A 21,074-nucleotide genomic window follows, 5' to 3' on the forward strand; every position below is an offset into this window, starting at 1 on the left:
TGCCCAAACTAGTATATTCTAATTCTACACACACACATTAACACATATATATATACACAGCTATGTACAAACAGTGACAGTGACACTCAGCAAGCAGTGGTATACAGGCATTCCACGCTACAGGTGGTTTTCACCCAACAATCAGATCTCCCTGCGGTACACAACGTGTTGTTCCATCTTTGTGCATCACCCACGATGTGCAACCAGGTCCCTGAGCAAAAACAACCCCACAGATGGGTTTGTCTGTACTCGAGGCAGAATTTATCCAAACAGTCTTTCCTAACAGACCTCTGACATGCACTACTGAGACCTTATCTCCATCTGTTGTATGCAGGGATTCAGATTGGGCTAGACCAGCTCTATTGGTGGAACGTCGGGTGTTAACTAACCAGGTGGCCTTTGCCAGATGCTGTTGCCACTTTTTGAAAGTTCCCCCCACCCAGTGCCTTCAGGGTGGTTTTCAACAATCCATTGCACCGTTCCACTTTGCCTGCAGCTGGTGCATGGTAAGGGATATGGTACGCCCACTCAATGCCATGTTCTCTAGCCCAGGTGTTAATAAGGCTATTCTTAAAATGAGTCCCATTGTAAGATTCAATTCTCTCAGGGGTACCATGCCTCCAAAGGACCTGCTTTTCAAGGCCCAGGATGGTGTTCCGGGCAGTAGCGTGAGGCACAGGGTAGGTCTCCAGCCATCCTGTGGTGGCTTCTACCATTGTGAGCACATAGCGCTTGCCTTGGCGTGTTTGAGGCAGTGTGATGTAATCAATCTGCCAGGCCTCCCCATACTTGTATTTGGACCATCGCCCACCACACCACAGGGGCTTCACCCGCTTGGCCTGCTTGATCACAGTGCATGTCTCACAATCATGGATCACCTGGGAGATACTGTTCATGGTTAGATCCACCCCTCGGTCTCGTGCCCACCTATAGGTGGCATCTCTGCCTTGATGACCTGAGGCATCATGGGCCCATCGAGCTAGGAACAATTCTCCCTTGTGTTTCCAGTCCAAGTCTACCTGTGACATTTCTATCTTTGCAGCCTGATCTACCTGATTGTTGTTTCGGTGTTCCTCATTAGCCCTACTCTTGGGGACATGGGCATCTACATGGCAGACTTTCACAACCAGCTTTCTTACTCGGGCAGTGATGTCTTTCCACTCTTCAGCAGACCAGATTGGTTTTCCCCTACGCTTCCGATTAGCTTTTTCCCACTTTTCCAACCATCCCCACAGAGCATTGGCTACCATCCATGAATCAGTGTAGAGGTAGAGCTTTGGCCACTTTTCTCTTCCAGCAATGTCCAGGGCTAGTTGAACAGCTTTGATTTCGGTGAGTTGGCTTGATTCACCTTCTCCTTCAGTAGCTTCTGCAACCCGTTGTGTGGGACTCTGTATGGCTGCTTTCCACTTTCGTTTCATCCCTACGATGCGACAAGAACCGTCAGTGGCAAGACCATATCGTGTGTCTTCTGATGGCAATTGGTTATACGGTGGAGCTTCTTCAGCATGTGTCCCTTGTTCTTGTTCTTCATCAGTGAGACCAAAGTTTTCACCTTCAGGCCAATTTGTGATTATTTCCAAAATCCCAGGGCGATTCAGTGTCCCGATATGGGTGCGCTGTGTGATGAGAGCAATCCACTTGTACCATGTGGTATTGGTTGCGTGGTGGGTAGAGGGAACCTTTGCTTTGAACATCCACCCCAGCACCAGTAGTCGGGATGCCAGGAGGAGTTGTGCTTCAATGCCGATTACCTCTGAGGCGGCTTAGATTCCTTTATAGTCTGTCAAGATTTCCTTCTCTGTTGGGATGTAGTTGGCTTCAGACCCTCTCTAGCTTCGACTCCAAAATCCCAGTGGTCGATATCAAGTCTCACCAGACACCTTCTGCCAAAGGCTCCAGGACAGACCATGACTCCCACCTGCAGAGTAGAGCAGGTTCTTCACTTCTGGTCCTGTCCTGACTGGGCCAAGGGCTACGGCATGAGCGATTTCCTGCTTGATCTGGGCAAAAGCTTGTTGCTGTTCATGGCCCCAATGGATATTATTCTTTTTCCTGGTAAACAGGTAGAGAGGACTCACAATCTGGCTGTACTCAGGAATGTGCATCCTCCAAAAGCCTATGGCACCTAGGAAAGCTTGCATCTCCTTCTTGTTGGTTGGTGGAGACATTGCTGTGATCTTGTTGATGACCTTGGTGGGAATCTGACATGGTCTGTCTTGCCATTTCACTCCCTGGAACTGGGTCTCTTGAGTAGGTCCCTTGACTTTGCTCTTCTTGATGGCAAAACCGGCTTCCAGGAGAATTTGGATGATTTTCTCTCCTTTCTCAAATATTTCTGTTGTGGTGTTCCCCCACACAATGATGTCATCAATGTAGTGCAGATGTTCTGAAGCCTCACCCTTTTCTAGTGCAATCTGGATCACTCCATGGCAAATGGTGGGACTATGCTTCCACCCGTGGGGCAGCTGATTCCAGGTATACTGCACACCCCACCAGGTGAAGGCAAACGGAGGCCTGCATTCTGGTGCCAAAGGAATGGAGAAAAATGCATTAGCAATGTCAATAGTGGCATACCACTTCGCTGCTTTAGACTCCAGCTCGTACTGGAGCTCCAACATGTCCGGCACAGCAGCATTGTCATGGGTTAGCATAGCATAGTCCCGGAAGTGATGTTCTTGCAAAGGAGTGCTTACAGCTTCCTCTGTGACCTGACAGAACCTATAAGCTGGCCAGTTTGAATATGGACAATTCTTTAAGCCACTTAAAGTTGTGACCGCCTCTGTGATAAACACTTAAGAATAGAAAACCCAGAGGCACAGTCTCTGTCTCGTTTCCGGTGCTGGGACAGGTGGCTGCCGGCCCTGTGCAGGGGCCAGCAGGCCCAGCCCAGGCCCTGCTTGGGCCAGGCCGGGCCGGGCCGTGGCCATCCTGGAGCTGATGGGCCCAGTTCCACCCGCGGAACCCCCCCACAGCCCTGCTGTGGGCAGCCAGAGCGGCCCGGCTCCCCTTCTCCAGTGCAGCCAAGATTCAGCTAAAGCTGCCCTGTGTAGCAGGGGGGGGTCCCGGGAGCAGGGGAATCCAGCCAGAGTCACGATACAAACACTGATACGATTTGAGCATCGTGCCCCCGTTTTATTATTCGGTTACACCAAGTTATACTTTTTTCCAAAGTTCACGCCTCTTTCCCATGAGAAAGCCTCTAAGCAGTGGGGGAGCTGACCAGTGTATACCTTTTTCCAAGGCTGTTCAAGGCTGCCAGCTAGCAGGTGCCTTGCAAGCCTATCTTCAGCCTGCGGCCCCGTCAGGGGTACTTCTGCAACAGCCCTGGGATGCCCAAGCTCTCCTGGGGTATCCTATATTCCACAAGGAATTCCTCTACACATCCCCCGTTTTCTTTTTGGGCAACCCAGGTCTGGTCGATGATCTTTCGCAGCCCCGCTTTAAGACAAAAAAATACACCCAAGTATTATTAAATCTAATATAACTACAAATAGCAATCGGCAGCCTTCTACTACCAAGGTACACAGCCATCTGGTGATACCTAGACCCTTAAGCCAATCTCCAATAGGGTCGTCTGTCTCCTGAAAGATGTGTAGGCCCCTCTGGAGGTCAGAGAGGTGCTTGTGAATTGGGACAGAGTGGTCAGAAAGATTCATACAGCACATACTCTGGAACTCTTTGCAGCCGTGGCCGTGAGCTCGTAGTAGAAAATCAATGGCTGCTCGATTTTGTAATATTGTATGTCTAACACTAGTAACATCTGCGCTTAATTCATCAAGCATCTGCGAAGTTATGTTTAACTTATCCCTCTCCCAGCAAGCAAGTTTATGCAAAATAGCGTGAGCCCTGGCTGCCAAAACACCAGGTAACAACATTGATGCTAGCCAAATTGACCGCCTTCACTCGATCTAAATGGGCGGACAGCTGATTGAAAATGTCCGCTAATGCTCCTGTCTCAAGACAGTCAAAAAACAATTCCTCACTCTACCTCTGTGTCTGGTGCTATACCCAAAAATTTATGCAACTCTCCTTCTTGGTTTTGCCTTTGGAGAGGGTTCCCTGACACCCACCACAAGTCACTAGCAACCACCCAGGGCAGCTGTTACATTCGTCCCAGAGTCTCGCTATTTCTCCTGCTATGGAGAGTGGTGGATCTGGCAAGTCCTCAGCTCCTTCACTCAGCCACGTCTGCAGCCTCTCTCAAGGCTCCACGGGACAGGTCTCAGAGTCCCAGCTGTTGAAGTAATGGCGTCACTTTCTTCAGGAGCTGATGCTGACTGTGCTTTCTTGTTTTGGGGTCCTGTAGCATGGCACCACTTTGCTGGACACAGCTCTGGTCAGTGATGTAGCGATGACTTGTCCCTGTTGTTGCAGGACATTCTGCAGCATTGCAGTCCACGTTCGTTCCCAGAGCAGGAACTGTGAAGGGGTTAACAACAACTGTACGATGCTGATGTAGTAATTTGAACACAGGACATCTGCTGTAAAGATAGACTGCAAAATGCTTTGTGTAGATAAGTCAGCAAGCTTTTCGATTACTTTTTGCATTATTTGTTGGTACTTCTCCTTCTTTTGGGGCTGACCCCCAGCAGCCCTGGCTGGCTCTGGCTCTGCAGGCGATGAAACCGCAGAAGCTACTTCGCTGCTGGACGTTGCTCCACTGTTTGGCAGAGGGGGGTTACGCTCTGCCGCTTTCGGCTGGGATTTAGGACCTCTGGGTTGCTCTGCCGCTTTCGGTCGGGCACCAGGACTGCCTGTGTCTCCTTGGCCCGCCTGCGCCCCGCCCCCTGAGTCGGGCGGCTCTGCTCCTGCTTTCACAGCCATTTCTCTCGGCCGTCGGAAGGATAACATCCTGCCCTGCCGAGTCCAGCAACTCCCGCAGTGAGCGGACGGGTGCTGCTGTGCTTTTAATCGGTCTTTTCGCAGCCAGCCCGAAGAACCGTGCTACCCTGGACTCTGCTCTGGTCTCTGGCCGCCGCTCCATAAGACCCCCGTCTGTTCCTTTCCCAGAGCTGCTACTCTCTAAAGCCTCTATGGCAGCCGCAGCCACTGTCCTCTCTGTGTTCATCTCTGCAAGAGTGCCAGTTACTGCCCACCAGGTTAAGCCGAGGGCTTTAGCTTCTTTAGCTGCCTTTCCTCCCTCAATCGTGGACAGCCACAATTTATATCCAACTTCCCCCCACGCTTCGGTTGAGAACAAACGCGAAGTGTAACTCAATAATCCATGTTCCCAGGCCCACGTAACGAGGGCATTCAGATCTCGGTCTTTCACAATCTCGCCTCTCATAGAGAGAATATTAGCTAGGAGTCAAGGTCCTGCCCCGTAGTCCATAGCTTCTGTGCTGCGGGTATTCGCTCGGCCGCGCGAAAATACGGTCTCCGGCCACTCGGCTTTGAGGTTTAGCCCCCGGCTTTACTCGGCTTTGGGACTTATCCTCCAGCCTTCTATTCTGCTTTGAGACCGGGCCCCCGGCTTTACTCGGCTTTGGGGCCACCCGCTCTGGTTCCCCTGGCTCCGCCGCACCGATACGATGAAATACGGAGTCTTACCGCATTGAAGTGAACCTGCCTGAAGCAAAATTCACTCGGGTCCCTGCTGTTCGGGCGCCACGTGTAGCGGGGGGGGGGTCCCGGGAGCAGGGGAATCCAGCCAGAGTCACGATACAAACACTGATACGATTTGAGCATCGTGCCCCTGTTTTATTATTTGGTTACACCAAGTTATACTTTTTTCCAAAGTTCACGCACCTTTCCCATGAGAAAGCCTCTAAGCAGTGGGGGAGCTGACCAGTGTATACCTTTTCCCAAGGCTGTTCAAGGCTGCCAGCTAGCAGGTGCCTTGCAAGCCTGTTTTCAGCCTGAGGCCCCGTCAGGGGTACTTCTGCAACAGCCCTGGGATGCCCAAGCTCTCCTGGGGTATCCTATATTCCACAAGGAATCCCTCTACAGCCCTGCTGTCTGGAAAAATATCATGTGACCAACAGCGATAAGCTTCATTCCAGCTGCAAGGCCTAGGTGAGATTAACCCTTTTAGTGCTGTGAAGTGCTGAAAACCTGAGGGAGAAGAAAGAGGAGATGCTTAAAGCTGAAATACTGTTGTAAAGCTATGATGCATCAGAGTACCCATTGTAAATTCATGAAGGCATGGGGGGTGGAGCGTTCAACTTGTACTTGTAAGCAAAAGCACCTGCGCTGAGATAGGCAGATTCTGACGCAGCTGTAATTTCATGAGAAGTTTGGACAGGGAGAGATGGAAGCAATGAGGACTTTTGCTCCAAATGGAAAAGGAGAAGACCTCAGTTCCTAGAGATGCTCCCAGAGATAGTCCTAAAGATGAAGATGAGGAAGACCCTTTGCTCCCAGGGAAGGAGAAGGGCCTCTGTTCTTAGAGATGAAATGCTCCTAGAGATGGGTGAAGAGAACTTTTGTTTCTGAACGGCTCAACCTTAAATTTATACCCCAGTAATTCAAGAGTGGACCCTCGAAAGCAGTTGTGGGAAAAGCTACAAGTCGTGGGAGGGGACTCACATGCGAGCAGAGAACCAACCTGGGCGGCTGGCTCGTTGTGATAATGTCTTCATAGCATGGGCAAGAGAGACTCCTCTTCCTAAATGGACTGAACAAGGTTATTATGGAAGTGGTAAACAGACTGTACATCTCAAGGGTTGTCTTTCTACATTGTCAGTGGGAGAAGGGAGAAAGGGGGGGGAGAGGAGAAGAGTTCTGAAGGTGTGGTATGATTTTTTTTCTTCTCTTCTTTTAGGTCTGTTAATAAACTTCTTTATATTCTTTCAAGTTTGGTGCCTGCTTTGCATTTCTCCTAATTCTTATCTCACAGAAGGTAAACAGTAATGAGTATTTTAGACCAAACCACTACACTAAATTGGTGTTTCCGCCCAGTTACAAACCAAACCCACTACAAGCACTCAGCGGTAGAGTTACTTCATTCAAGGCACGATAGTCCACAGTCAATCTCCATTCTCCTTCAGACTTGCCCACAGGCCAAATGGGACTATTGTAGGGTGAGTGGGCCTTGCTGACCACCCCTTGGCTCTCCAGCTCACAGATCATCTTGTGGATGGGAATCACAGCATCTCGAGTTATACTGTACTGTCAGCGATGCACTGTCGAGGCAGCAATTGGTACTCTTTGTTCTTCCACCTTCAGAAGGCCTGCTGCAGATGGGTTCTCTGATAATCCAGGCAAGGTGTTCAATTGCTTAATGCCCTCTGTCTCCACAGCAGCTATTCCAAAAGCCCACTTGAGTCCCTTTGGGTTTCTGAAATACCCGTTCCGGAGGAAGTCTATGCCTAAAATGCACGGGGCCTCTGGGTCAGTCACAATGAGATGTTTCTTCCACTCATTTCCGGTCAGGCTCACCTCAGCTTCCACCAAGGTCAAATCTTGTGATCCACCTGTTACACCAGCAATAGAAACAGATTCTACCCCCACATCTTGTGATGGGATTATTGTACACAGCGCACCAGTGTCAACCAAGGCATCATATTTTTGTGGTTCTGATGTACCAGGCCAACGAATCCACACAGTCCAAAAATCACGGTTCTCCCTGCCCTCTACCTGGCTAGAGGCAGGGCCCCTCTATGCCTGGTTATCCTTCTTTCCCTGGGCCTGCATCTTAGAGGTTCCTCCATGGGAATCGGACATGTCATCGTCTTTTCCATCATTTCCAGCAGTTTGACTACAAGCAACTGGAGTTACTTCCTTTTTGGTAGAACTTCCTTTCTGAGACTTGCGCTCCTTCAATTCACGCACTCGTGCTGCCAAAGCAGATCGTCCTTCTCACTTCCTCATGTTTTCCCCACTGTCACACAGGAAATCCCACAGCTCACTTCATGGGATGTACTTTCTCTCTTGGGAACGTCCGCGTTTGGTATCAGAATCTCTGATCTGTACTGCCGAGATTTGGAGAAGGCCCTCTTTGATCTCCTTCTTAATCTCCTGGAGACTCTTCCCCATCTTATCTTCCATTTTCTGCACACGTTTACACAGCTGCGATTTTTGCATGTGTTGGGCTATGTACGGAATCTGCATATGCTCGGAGCTTCGTCGTCACATCTCGCAGAGTCTCCCATATCCTGCACGGTCTCATTCGCAGCGTAGTTCAGTTTCATTATTGCTAAAGCAGAAGCGTATCCTTGTGGCCCAAGTTGTATGAGTTTTCACCATATGAATGGATTAACTCTGACCCGGTCTGGACTCCTCAGTCCTGGGTCATCTCTGAAGACAATCTCTACCACCCCTAGTTCTCTCAAGTGCTGGATCCCTTGTTCTATGGTCTTCCACGGGGTTTGCTGCATGTAGAGATCATCTCCACACATATATCTTTCAATAACGCCTGTCAAAACCCGCCTCGAGAGACTGGCAGAGTCAGCCCCCCTTATCATCACTTGGTCGATCACTGGATCACATGACAGGGATCCCAAATGCCTCGCTTCAGCACCGTCCAGCATTTCATCACCTGCCGCATCCCAAATACGGACCATCCAACTTATTATGGATTCATCAGACTGTCGGGTGTAGTCCTTTCTTAGGCTGTGAAGGTCCTTTATGGACATAGACTCAGTAATGGTTTCTGTGCCTGAGTCAGTTGGTGGTTTTGAGGTTCATTCCCCTGCATCTTTTGAGGTTCCTTCTCCTGCATTATCCTCATCTTTCACTGGGCGATCAGTTTTGGTTGTGTGCATTCTCCTCGTGACAGGAGCCACTGTTGTCATGGGTTAGCTAGCCTAGTCTCGGAAGTGATGTTCTCGCAAAGGAGTGCTTACAATTTTCCCCATGACCTGACAGAACCTATCAGCTGGCCAGTTTGAATATGGACAATTCTTTAAGCCACTTAAAGTTGTGACCACCTCTGTGATACACACATAAGATAAGAAACCCTGAGACAGACTTGCTCTCTCATTTCCGGTGCTGGGACAGGTGGCTGCGGTCCCCGTGCGAGGGCCGGCGGGCCCGGCCCAGGCCCTGCTCAGGCCAGGCCGGGCTGGGCCACAGCCATCCTGGAGCCGATGGGCCCTGTTCCACCCGTGGAACACCCCACAGCCCTGCTGTGGGCAGCCGGAGCTGCTCGGCTCCCCCCCCCTCCACTTCGATAAGCCACATTCCAGCTGCGAGGCCTAGGTGAGATTAACCCTTTTAGTGCTGTGAAGAGCTGAAAACCTGAGGGAAGAGAAAGAGGAGATGCTTAAAGCTGAAAGTCTGTTGTGAAGCTATGATATGTAAGAGTACCCATTGTAATTTCATGAAGATATGGGGGGTGGAGCGTTCAACTCGTAAGCAAAAGCACCTGCGCTGAGATAGGCAGATGCTGACGCAGCTGTAATTTCATGAGAAGTTTGGACAGGGAGAGATGGAAGCAACGAGGACTTTTGCTCCAAATGGGAAAGGAGAAAACCTCAGTTCCTAGAGATGCTCCCAGAGATAGTCCTAAAGATGAAGATGAGGAGGACCCTTTGCTCCCAGGGAAGGAGGAGGGCCTCTGTTCTTAGAGATGAAATGCTCCCAGAGATGGGTGAAGAGAACTTTTGTTTCTGAACGGCTCAACCTTAAAATTGTACCCCAAAAACTTCAAGAGTGGACCCTCGAAAGCAGTTGTGGGAAAAGCTGCAAGTCGTGGGAAGGGACTCGCATGCGAGCAGAGAGACCTCTTCCTAAATGGACTGAACAAAGTTATTTGGAAGTGGGCGGCTGTCTCGTTGTGATAATGTTTTCATAGCATGAGCAAGAGAGACTCCTCTTCCTAAATGGACTGAACAAGGTTATTATGGAAGTGGTAAACACTGAACATCTTAAGGGTTGTCTTTTTACATTGTCAGTGGGAGAAGGGAGGAAGGTGGGGGGAGGAGAAGAGTTCTGAAGGTGTGGTATAATTTTTTTTCTTCTTTTAGGTCTGTTAATAAACTTCTTTATATTCTTTCAAGTTTGGTGCCTGCTTTGCATTTCTCCTAATTCTTGTCTCACAGAAGATAAACAGTAATGACTATCTTGAACCAAACCACTACACTAAATTCGTGTTTCCGCCTGGTTACAAACCCAACCCGCTACACCCAGAAATTAGCTTTGTGCCTTTCTATGCCTCTAAACTGAGCCTGAGAGGGGGAGGAAAAAAACGGAGCAAAACTTTTTCAAAGCAGTTTGCAGCTTGTTCAAGGTCACACACAGATAGCGTTTTTTTCCAGCTGGGGCAGGGGAGGAGGCACCTGGCTTGCTGCTTTTCCAGTCAGCTTTTGGCCAGTGGTTCAGCTTCTTTTTTTCCCCGGAGAGAGACTGAGAGTTGAATTTTTTTCCTTCCCTGGAATTTCGTATTTTCTCCTTTTTCTACTGGACTGCTACAGTATTAGAACACATCAGGAGGACTTTCCACCGAGTGCAGAGGGCCTGGCCCTGGGCCAAGCCCCAGCTCCGAGGAGACCAAAGGGAGGACTCAAAAGCAGTTGTGGGAAAAGCTGCAAGTCGTGGGAGGGGACTCACATGCGAGCAGGGAACCAACCCGGGAGGCTGGCTCGTTGTGATAATGTCTTCATAGCATGAGCAAGAGAGACTCCTCTTCCTAAATGGACTGAACAAGGTTATTATGGAAGTGGTAAACACTGAACATCTTAAGGGTTATCTTTTTTTACTTTGTCAGTGGGAGAAGGGAAGAAGGTGGGAGGAGGAGAAGAGTTCTGAAGGTGTGGTATGATTTTTTTTCTTCTTTTAGGTCTGTTAATAAACTTCTTTATATTCTTTCAAGTTTGGTGCCTGCTTTGCATTTCTCCTAATTCTTATCTCACAGAAGGTAAACAGTAATGAGTATCTTGGACCAAACCACTACAATGCCTAACGCAAAAATGATAAAAGAACATAAGTGTGGGGAAAAAAGATTTGTTGAGAAATATACACCTGATTGTAATGACAAATTTACAGCTTGGAATTTTGGACAAAGGTTTACTGCAGCTCTCCTTTTACCTGGTGCTGCTGCAGGAGCAGCCTTAAGACAACTGGATCAATTAGTCTGTTGGCTAAGTAAGAACTCTCATGCTGTCTCTCTCGCACTGAGCGATATGTTAACTGATGTTCAGAGTGTGAGACAAGTGACTGCAAAACAGAGCGGCAATTGATTATATTTTATTAGTGCATGGACATGGACGTGAAGAATTTGAAGGTACGTGTTGTATGAATTTGTCGGATCATTCGAAATCCATTCATGATTTATTCGGGGGAAAGGGAGAGGGGAAGGCAGGGGGTGGACCCGGGGTAACTGGCCAATCAGACACTGCTCCGGAGAGTCAGTGCTTTTTTCAACTTTTACCCGAGCTGGGAACAAAGGAGGTTTCAGAGCACATGGCAGAGACAGGTCCAGACCTGCCTGGGCAGGTCCCGGGGAGGGGAGAGCAGCCCCTTCGGGCAGGCAGCAACACAGAATCATGGGGTTAACAGGCCACCACAAACTGGGACACCCTTCCTGTGAAGAAATTCCTCCTAATGTCCAACCTGAACCTCCCCTGGTGCAGCCTGAGGCTATGTCCTCTCATCCTCTCGCTAGTTGCCTGGGAGAATGTCTTAGTTTAAGACAGTTTAAAGAGGTGGGCACTCAGAAATTACTAACCTCCCCTTGATTCCAACTAATCCCTTTCTACCAATAAGGAACAAAATATGAGTAGATATAAGTGAAAAAATAACAATTTACTAACAGAACGGCAACAGGCAAGAAAAGAATAACTGCAAATAACTGCTAGACACCAAACTGTTAAAAACTCATTAACTCCATGGGAACAAAAAAAGACCTGAAATGCCAGAAATACCCTTCCTGAGATGGCATCTGGCAGGGGCGACTTCATGGCTTGAATGACAAAGGGACAAGATGACACCAGATTCCTCCTGGGAAGGCAGCAGCTTATGGAGCAGTTCTAGTGGCAGACAAAGACCTGCCAGCTTGTCTGAGGTCAGCGCCCTCCTCATGGCAGGGGACAGCAGGGCAGGCACGCCAAGGCAAAGCAGCTGGGCTGGGGCCACTTGGTGTTTTCTCTCCTTGGCTGGGCACTCCTGATGGGGACTTGGACTGGATCATGGCTGCTCTGCTTCTGTTGGCACGATGTCCCCAGCTGCAGATAGGCAGCTGCGAAATATGCCCTAAGGGAGCTCAAAACTGCTAATTGCAGTCTCTCCAAGACAAGAAAAAAACCATAAAGGGAACCCAAAAAGGAAAAAAACCCCACTGCTTAAGCAAAGACCAAGCAGCCAATGAAGCAAATACCACATGGCAAAAGGCAAGAAGCTGCCTGCAAGAGCCAATTTAAAAAGCGCCCACGATAGCACCCCCCACACAAGGTTCCTGGCTGCAGGGTTTTAAAGAGACCGTAACAAATTTTTGGCACAGATATATATGGAATACAATAACATTGTGGATTACCCAAGGACAGAGAAGAGGCTGAACCCCACCTGGTACAATCTCCTTTCAGGTAGTTGTAGAGAGTAATAAGGTCACCCCAGACCCTCCTTTTATCCTGTCTAAGCAACCCCAGCTCCCTCAGCCATTCTACAAAGGACTTACCCTCTAGACCCTTTGAGAGTTTTGTTGACCTTTTCTGGACTTGCTCCAGCACCTTATTGTCTTTCCTGAAGAGAGGGGCCCAGAACTGGACACAGTACTCAAGGTGTGGCCTCATCAGTGCCAAGTACACAGGGACATTCATTTTCCTGGTCCTGCTGGCCACACTATTTTTGATACAAGCCAGGATGCCATTGGCCTTCTTGGCTACCTGGGCACATGCTGGCTCATGTTCAGCCAACTGTCAACCAGCACCACCAGGTCCTTTTCTATAACCTTGCTGGGCACCGAGTTCAGGCTGACAGGCCTGTAGTTCCCTGGATCCTCCTTCTGGCCCTTATGTGGATGGGCATCACGTTGGCTAACCTCCAGTCATCTGGAACCTCCCAAGTTAGCCAGGACTGATAATAAATGATGGAGAGCAGCTTAGCGAGCTCTTCCACCAGCTCCCTCAGTACCCTCAGGTGAATTCCATCTGGCCCCATAGACTTGTAAGTATCGAAGTGGTAGAGCAGGTCATTAACTACTTCCTCCTGGATTGCAGGGGGTCTACTCTGCTCCCTGTCCCTGTCTACCAGGGCTGGTTGCCCTGAGGATAACCGGTGTTACTGTTAAAGACTGAGGCAAAGAAGGCATTAAGTACCTCTGCCATTTCCTCATCCTTGGAGACAATATTCCTCCCAGTGTCCAATAAAGGATGCAGATTTTCCTTGGCCCTCCTTTTGTTGTTAATGTATTTATAAAAACACTTATGATTATCTTTCATAGCAGTGGCCAGACTGAGTTTTAGCTCAGCTTTTGCCTTTCTAATTTTCTCTCTATATGACCTAACAACATCCTTACACTTTTCCTGAGTTGCCTGCCCCTTTTTCCAAGGGTTGTGAACCCTCTTTTTTTCCTGAGTTACAGCAAAAGCTCCCTGTTCAGACAGGCTGGTCTTCTTCCCCAGTGGTTTGTTTTTCGTCACATAGGGACAGACTGCTCCTGCACCTTTAAGATTTCCTTCTTAAATTATGTCCAGCCTTCCTGGACCCCTTTTTTTTAAGGACTGTTTCCCAGGGGACTCTCTGAACCAGTGTCCTGGATAGGCCAAAGTCCCCCCTCCAGAAATCCAAGGAAGAGGTTTTGTTAACCCCCTTCCTTACTTCACCAAGAATTGAAAACTCTTTGTGGTTGCTATGCCCAAGACAGCCTCTGACCATCACATCTCCCACCAGCCCTTTTCTGTTCATAAACAGCAGGTCTAGCAGGGCACTGCCCCAGTAGGGTCAGTTACCAGCTGTGTCAGGAAGTTGTCTTCCACACACTCCAGGAACCTTCTAGACTGTTTCTTCTCCACTGTGTTGAGTTTCCAGCAGACATCTGGCAAGCTAAAGTCTCCCACAAGAAAAAGGGCTAGCGATCGTGAAATGTCAGCCAGCCATTTATAGAACAGTTTATCTACATCTTCCTCCTGGTTGGGTGGTCTATAAGAGACTCTCACCAGAATGTCGGCCATGTTGGCCTTCCCCCTGATTCTTACTCATAGGCGATGAATCTTATCATCACTTTCCTTGAGGCCTACACAGTCAAGTGCTCCCTAATTTACAGACCCACCCCACCGCCTCTGCTTCCTTACCTGTCCCTTCTGTAGAGCTTGTAGCCATCCATTACAGCACCCCAGTTGTGCGAGTCATCCCACCATGTTTCCGTGATGGCGACTATGTTGTAGCTTTCCTGCTGCACAATGGCTTCCAGCTCCTCCTGTTTGTTACCCATACTGCCTGCATTGGTGTAGATACATGTCTTAGGTTACAATGTAAGATGTAACCAGAAGTATGTATTCTATCACAATCTTCATAAGCTGTTAAAACCAGGTGGGGCAGTGTTCTTTATCTCTTCCATGACACATCCCTGATAACTCCCTCCAGAGAGATTGTTGGGGTTTTAGGAGTTCTCCTTCTGTTTTTTTTCCTCTTGAAAGAATTTTCCCCATACGTATTGCTAGGAGACAAATTACTGGGTACTTAAGAGAGAGAAAAAGACCTGGCCACAGGGGGAGGGGCCCAACTGGCTACTCTCTCACCTGGGGTTTTCTCCTGTAGGTCAGAGATGCCGAGAGATTTGAACTGGGATAAAGGGGCTGGGTACAGCCCCTAGGGCTCTTGCTCTCTCGATGTTCGGAGGGGGAGAAAGGCTGCTGTGGTTGTGGAGAGAATTCGTCGCCACTGCGGGTTCCTGCCCTCTGCTGCCTTCCTCCTACCGTGAGTGGAGCTTGCTCGCTGGAGTAGCTGTTGCACTGGGACCCTAACACCTTACCTCACTAAAAAGAGGGACCTTTTCACCATCTGCTCGTGAGCCTCAGGGAAAACCCCAGGATCTCAAGCCCGCCTTTCCCTGCCCCGCTGGGAGCCTGGCCGCGGCTGCCCTGCCCCCACCGTTCCTTTGCCGCCGCTCCGAGTTTCACTACACTGTAGCCCTGCACCCCCCTGCCTGCCGAGATGTCCCAGGGTTTCCGCTGCAGCTCTGGAGTTTGATACATCTCGTCTATCACCTGGGATTTTTGTTTGTCCCTGCTGTTCCCGAGGGTCCTGCTTGGGGCACCGGGATCGGCTGCCCCAGGGGGTTTGTGAAGCAAGTTTTTTCTTCTGCCATTACTGCGTGCTCCCTGAGCTCGCTCTGGAGTTCTCCCTGCAGCCACAGGGGAATCATCGCACCTGCCCTGCTCACCGGGAGCCGCCAGTGCCCCTGCCAGCTGTGACCATAACTGCACCAAAGGGGAAAGTGCCTGACAGCCAAGAAGGCTGTCACTGGGTTTGTGGTTCTGTTTGTTGTTACTGCCATAGTTATTGTTGCTTGTTTGCCTTGTTTTATATATATATATATATAAAAAAGTAAAAACTGTTATTCCTATTTCTCATATCTTTGCCTGAAAGCCCCTTAATTTCAAAATTATACTAATTCGGAGGGAAGGGGGTTGCATTTTCCATTCCAAGAAAGGCTCCTGCCTTCCTTAGCAGACACCTGTCTTTCAAACCAAGACAGAGATATCTTCTGTTAATGGGCCACCAAGTCTTACTGCATGACATAAAATTACATCATCCCATTGTGAGATGCTTCGCCCAGGGGGAGGAACCAAGCATTCCTACCTGGATATAATCTGAGGTTTGGAACCCCACAGTGAGCCCTTACCTATTGGATTCCCACAGGACAAGAGCTACATAACCACCATGGGACCTTCAGAGGAAGACCGAATCCTTCTACAGGTTCACTGCTTCAACAGAACCACATCTATCACTTCAACAGAATTGCAGCCACCATTTAATCAAACTGCTACCACCACCCTGACCGACAGGGTGTCAGGTCGTATCCTGATTCTGTCAGTTTAAGCCAGTGTTTCTGTATTATTGCCTTTATCTTAATTTTCCTATTAAATTGTAACTCTGAATTGGGATCTCCCACTGGTTTGCTTTCAAACTAGTACAATACACTTCAGCTAGGCTATCGATTTCACCACCAACACTGGTATTCTGCCCCTTAGCTCATCTCTGCAGAGCCTGGTCTTATCCCCTTCCCCCTTCAAACCTAGTTTAAAGCCCTCTCAAACAGCCCTGCCAACTCACTGACTAGAATCCTTTTCCCCCTTTTAGACAGGTGAACCTCATCTTTCCCCAGCAGGCCTGGTGTAATATCATTTTTTGCTGTATACACATTGCATCTACTCTACCTTTCAGTTATTTATAATTGTAGCTGCTTAGCTCAGCTTGAACACTGAAGTTTTGCTGAAATTTTTTACAGTGTTTCAGATCAGTATCTTTACCTACTTCTGCAAGCACACACAGGACAACCATGAGAGAACATCCTGCAAATGGCAATCTATCTTAGATACTGATTGCATCACAGGGTTAATTCTTTCATTATCAGCAAAAGTATTTCAGGTTTTTTGCCTTCAATCTTTTCTTTATGCTTTAGATGTAAAGGTTATACAGTTTATTCTGTAGAATGCTGTAGCGGGTTCAGTTCGTAAACTGGGCAGAAACACCCATTTAGTGTAGTGGTTAGGTTCAAAATATCCATTACTTACTTATTTTCCTTCTGTGAGATAAGAATTAGGAGAAAGCAAAGCAGGCACAAAACTTAAAAGAATATAAAGAAGTTTATTTATTTATTAACAGACCTAAAAGAAAGGAAAAAAAGACTAAACCTTCAGAACATTTCTCTTCCCCCCACCTTTCTCCCTTCTTCCACTGACAATGTAAAAAGACAACCCTTGAGATTTTCAGTCAGTTTACCACCTCTATAATAACCTTTTTTCAGTTCACTTAGGGAGAGGAGTCTCTCTTGCTTATGCTATGGAGACATCTCCACAAGAAACAGTTCTCTCATGGCTTCAACATCACAGTAAGACAGCTGCCCGGGTTGGTTCTTTGCTCACATGTGAGAGTCCCTTCCCTCGACTTACAGCTTTCCCCACAACTGTTTCCGAGGGTCTACTCTTGAGCTAATGGGGTACCATTTTAAGGATGAGCTGTTCAGAAACAAAGGTTCTCTTCACCCATCTCTGGGAGCATCTTCATCTCTAGGAATAGAGGCCCTCCCCTTCCCTGGGAGCAAGGGTCCTCATCAAATTACAGCTACTGACATTTGCTTATTTCAGCACAAGTACTTTTGCTCACAATTACAGTTTGAATGCTCCAACCCCCATGCTTTCATGAAATTACAACGGGTATGCTGATGTATCATAGTCCATCACCATAGCTTTACAACAGAATTTCAGCTTCTAGGCTTGAAGGATCTCCTCTTTCTCCTCCCTCAGGGTTTCAGCTCTTCCTGCTTCATTGACTTTGGTGTCTTTATGGCATTTTCTTCACGTGCCTTCACCTACCCTCTTCCTCTGACTCGGGAAAGGATTGATGTCTGCAGGCTTCATCTGTTCTGGAGGAAACTTACAGCACTAAGAGGTTTAATCTCACCTGGGCCTTGCAGCTGGAATTCGCTTATCGCTGTTGGTCACAAGATCTTTTCCAGGCAGCGACCCCAGACGATCCCTGGCCTCTCCAGGGGCCGCCCGCATGAAGCAGAGCCATGGGGGGGGGGCTGCCTGCACTGAGCAGGGCTGTGGGGGGGCCATGGATGGAACAGGGCCGCACCACAGCCGACCCGGCCGGGCCGAGCAAGGCCCAGCCCGGTCCCGCTGGGCTGCCTGCAGGCCTCCCCCACTACCTGTCCAAAAGCCGGAAGACAAGAGAGTTTTCCCGGGCTCTGCTCGTTCTTAAATGTGTATCACAGAGGCGTGTCAAGCTTCTTAAGTGGCTTTAAAAAGTGCCAATATTCAAACTAGCCAGTTGATAGGTTCTGTTAGGTCATAGAGGAAGCTGTAAGCACCTCTTTGCAAGAGAATCACTTCCGTGGCTGACGGAGCCTTCTTTACTAAAAAACCAAACTATGCTAAACCATAAGCTTGAATTTAAACACCCTGAATAATTCTATACCTAAAACACAGTGGTTTTGAGTAATAGGGTCAAAAGAGCATACACTTTTATTAGCACTCCAAAGAGACAAGATGTTCTTCACAGATTAATCCTATTGCAGGCAATTAGACAATAGGGTAGATCTGCCTCGATCCTAGCCAGGGGTTTAGCTGCAGCTTGCAACATGCCACGTTCCCATACCTACCTCCCTGCCATTTGTCCTGGTTGTAGAGCGGGGGAAGAGTTTAGAGCCATTCGGGCACGGCTAAGTTGCTTTTCTGTACCACACGCAACATCACTGAGGGGCATGGCTTTGGGGAGAAGAAAAGGTGAGCTCACCCCAGGAAGTGGTGCCATTTTGTCTCTCTCTTCCTTGGTGAGGTTGCCAGGTTCAGCTCTGTGGATCCCATCCTCTGCTGCCACCGCCTGACCCCTTCCTGTTCTGAAAAAGTGGCAAATGCAGCTCTGAGAGGTGGTTCTGAAAAGCGGCAAACGCAGCTCTGCAGCATGAAGCCAGTGAGGGAAGCTGCCACGGGAAATGAAGCTGCTGCAAAATTGAGATGAGAGGAACCAAGACAGTCCCAGCAGAGCAGAGTGGACAAAAGCGGCAGTGCAGAGCAACGCAGATGATCTGAATCTTGGGGGTAGTCTGTTGTTGTTTTCCATTGTCTTGGGCTTGGGGACAGGGAGAGATGGCCGCAGGGAGTGCGTGCCATCTCATCTTTGTCGGTGAAAATCACATGGCACTGCTCAGGAATGGCTGCCATCTTGTCTTTGTCCTGGTGGCCACGCAGAACTAAGTCGAGGTGGTGAACACTTTTTTTTGTGTGTAAAGCATCTTCTCTTTATATACTTTTGTTGTTGATATTGCTGCTGTTACGGTGTGTTTCTTATTCCATTGCTGTTTGTTTTCAGTAAATTGTTATCACAACCCATAGTCTCTGCCTTTGTCCCTGCCTTATCAGAGGGGGTGAGGGAAGGGGAGTGGCTTATTTGGAGTTTAATTTCCATCTGGTGTTAAACCACCTGTCTTGGGGTGACCTTATGATGTGTATCCCATATCGCTGCCTATGCCCAGAAATTAATTATTGGGCCTTTCTATGCCTTTAAACTGAGCCTGTGAGAGGGGGAAGGAAAAACTGAGCAAAACTTTCTCAAAGCAGTTTGCAGCTTGTTCAAGGTCACACAGAGATAGCAGATTTTTTTTCCCCAGCTGCGGCAGGGGAGCGAGGAAGCACCTGGCTTGCGGCTTTCCAGTCAGCTTTTGGCCAGTTTTTCCAGTTTCTTGTTCTCCAGAGAGAGAGACTGAGAGTTGAACTTTTCCTTCTCTGGAATTCCGGATTTTCTCCCTTTTCTACTGGACTGCTTGATTTCTGTAACATCAGAGCACATCTGGAGGACTTCCCACCGGGCACAGAGGGCCTGGCCCCGGCCCAAGCCCCAGCTCCAAGGAGACCAAAGGGAGGACTCGAACGCTTTCCCAGGTTTTTCTTCTACAGCGAAAGATTTTACCATTTAACATTATTTTCCTTTCCCGTGTGTTTGTTAAATAAATAGGTGTATCTTCTTCACTTTCCTTCGAGGAAAATTTATTTTTTCCCGAACCTGGTGGGGGAGGAGTGGTTGTGCCTTCTCTCAGAGGATATATTTCTAAATTTGGCCAAACCGGAACAAATTTAGTGGCGCCCAACTGTGGGGCTCAAAGGAAAGTGAAAAAAACCTGTGCTAATTACATTTAGGTTTGAATTTACTTATTCTGTGTTGGGGTAAAGTAGTCACCATGCTGGTTGAGTTCATAATGTCTCTCTGGCTCGATGTACTCATGTCTTTCTGGTCCTTAGGCTTCATTGAGGTACTGGTGCTTTTTTGGTCCCTAGGGTTGTTTGCCTATCCACAACTTGCTCCAATCTTGTCCTTGATATGTAAATTGTACAGAGAAGGGAGACGAATCAGGATTTCTATTTTGCTGTGCTCGGTGATAATGATTTATAAGAAGTTGATAGAGGTACAGGCAGCTGTTCAAGGTGTGTATGATAAGTGGTTTCTCCGTCGTAACCCCAGTCCTAGCTTCAGTAGCCTGTTTTGGGAATTTATTAGTAATTGCACCCAGATGGTTAGAGGAGGAGGAGACAGGGTTTCCCTTCCCTTTAAATTTGATAGGTTATCTTTTGAGAATGTTCAGTATCCCCTGGATGTTAAAGAGACCACCCTCCTGGTATTTAATCTGGTAATCTTCCTCTATATGATTCACAGCTTCTCTAGAATAAGAGCTCAGATTTCCAGGGGGACTGCTGAGACACCTGACCCAGAGGTGGAAAATCCTGAGTGGTGTGGGGAATGGGAGGACATGGGCCAAACCCTAAAGAAATTCTCTGACCCGATAGTTTGGGATTTCCCATCTGAACAAATTCAGAAACCAGCTGAGGTGGGAAAATATCTGAAAGAGAAATACAATGACAATTCTAATGAGAACAAGCTCCTTGCAATATGCTGGGCTTTGGCATATGCCTATCGCACACTGCAGCAGGTAATGGTAGAGAGGCAGGAAGATAAATCAGCAAAGCCTGCAGATACCCCAGTCACTCAGGCTGTAGATAAACCAGACAGCAAGCCCAAACCAGATGGAGAGTCTAAGCCACTGACAGTGGCTCCTGTCACAAGGAAAAAGCACACAACCAAAACTGATCGCCCAGTGAAAGATGATGATGATGCAGGGGAAGGGACCTCAAAAGATGCAGGGGAAGGAACCTCAAAACCACCAACGGACTCAGGCACAGAAACCATTACTGAGTCCATGTCCATAAAGGACCTTCACAGCCTAAGAAAGGATTACACCTGACAGTCCGATGAATCCATAATAAGTTGGATGATCCATATTTGGGATGCGGCAGGTGATGATGTGATGCTGGACGGTGCTGAAGCGAGGCATTTGGGATCCCTGTCACGTGATCCAGTGATCGACCAAGTGATGAAAAGGGAGGCTGACTCTGCCAGTGTCTGGAGACGAGTTTTGACAGGCGTGACTGAAAGATATATGTGTGGAGATGATCTCTACATGCAGCAAACCCCGT

Source organism: Corvus moneduloides, chromosome W, assembly GCF_009650955.1.
Source record: "Corvus moneduloides isolate bCorMon1 chromosome W, bCorMon1.pri, whole genome shotgun sequence".
In the NCBI taxonomy this organism is placed as follows: domain Eukaryota; kingdom Metazoa; phylum Chordata; class Aves; order Passeriformes; family Corvidae; genus Corvus; species Corvus moneduloides.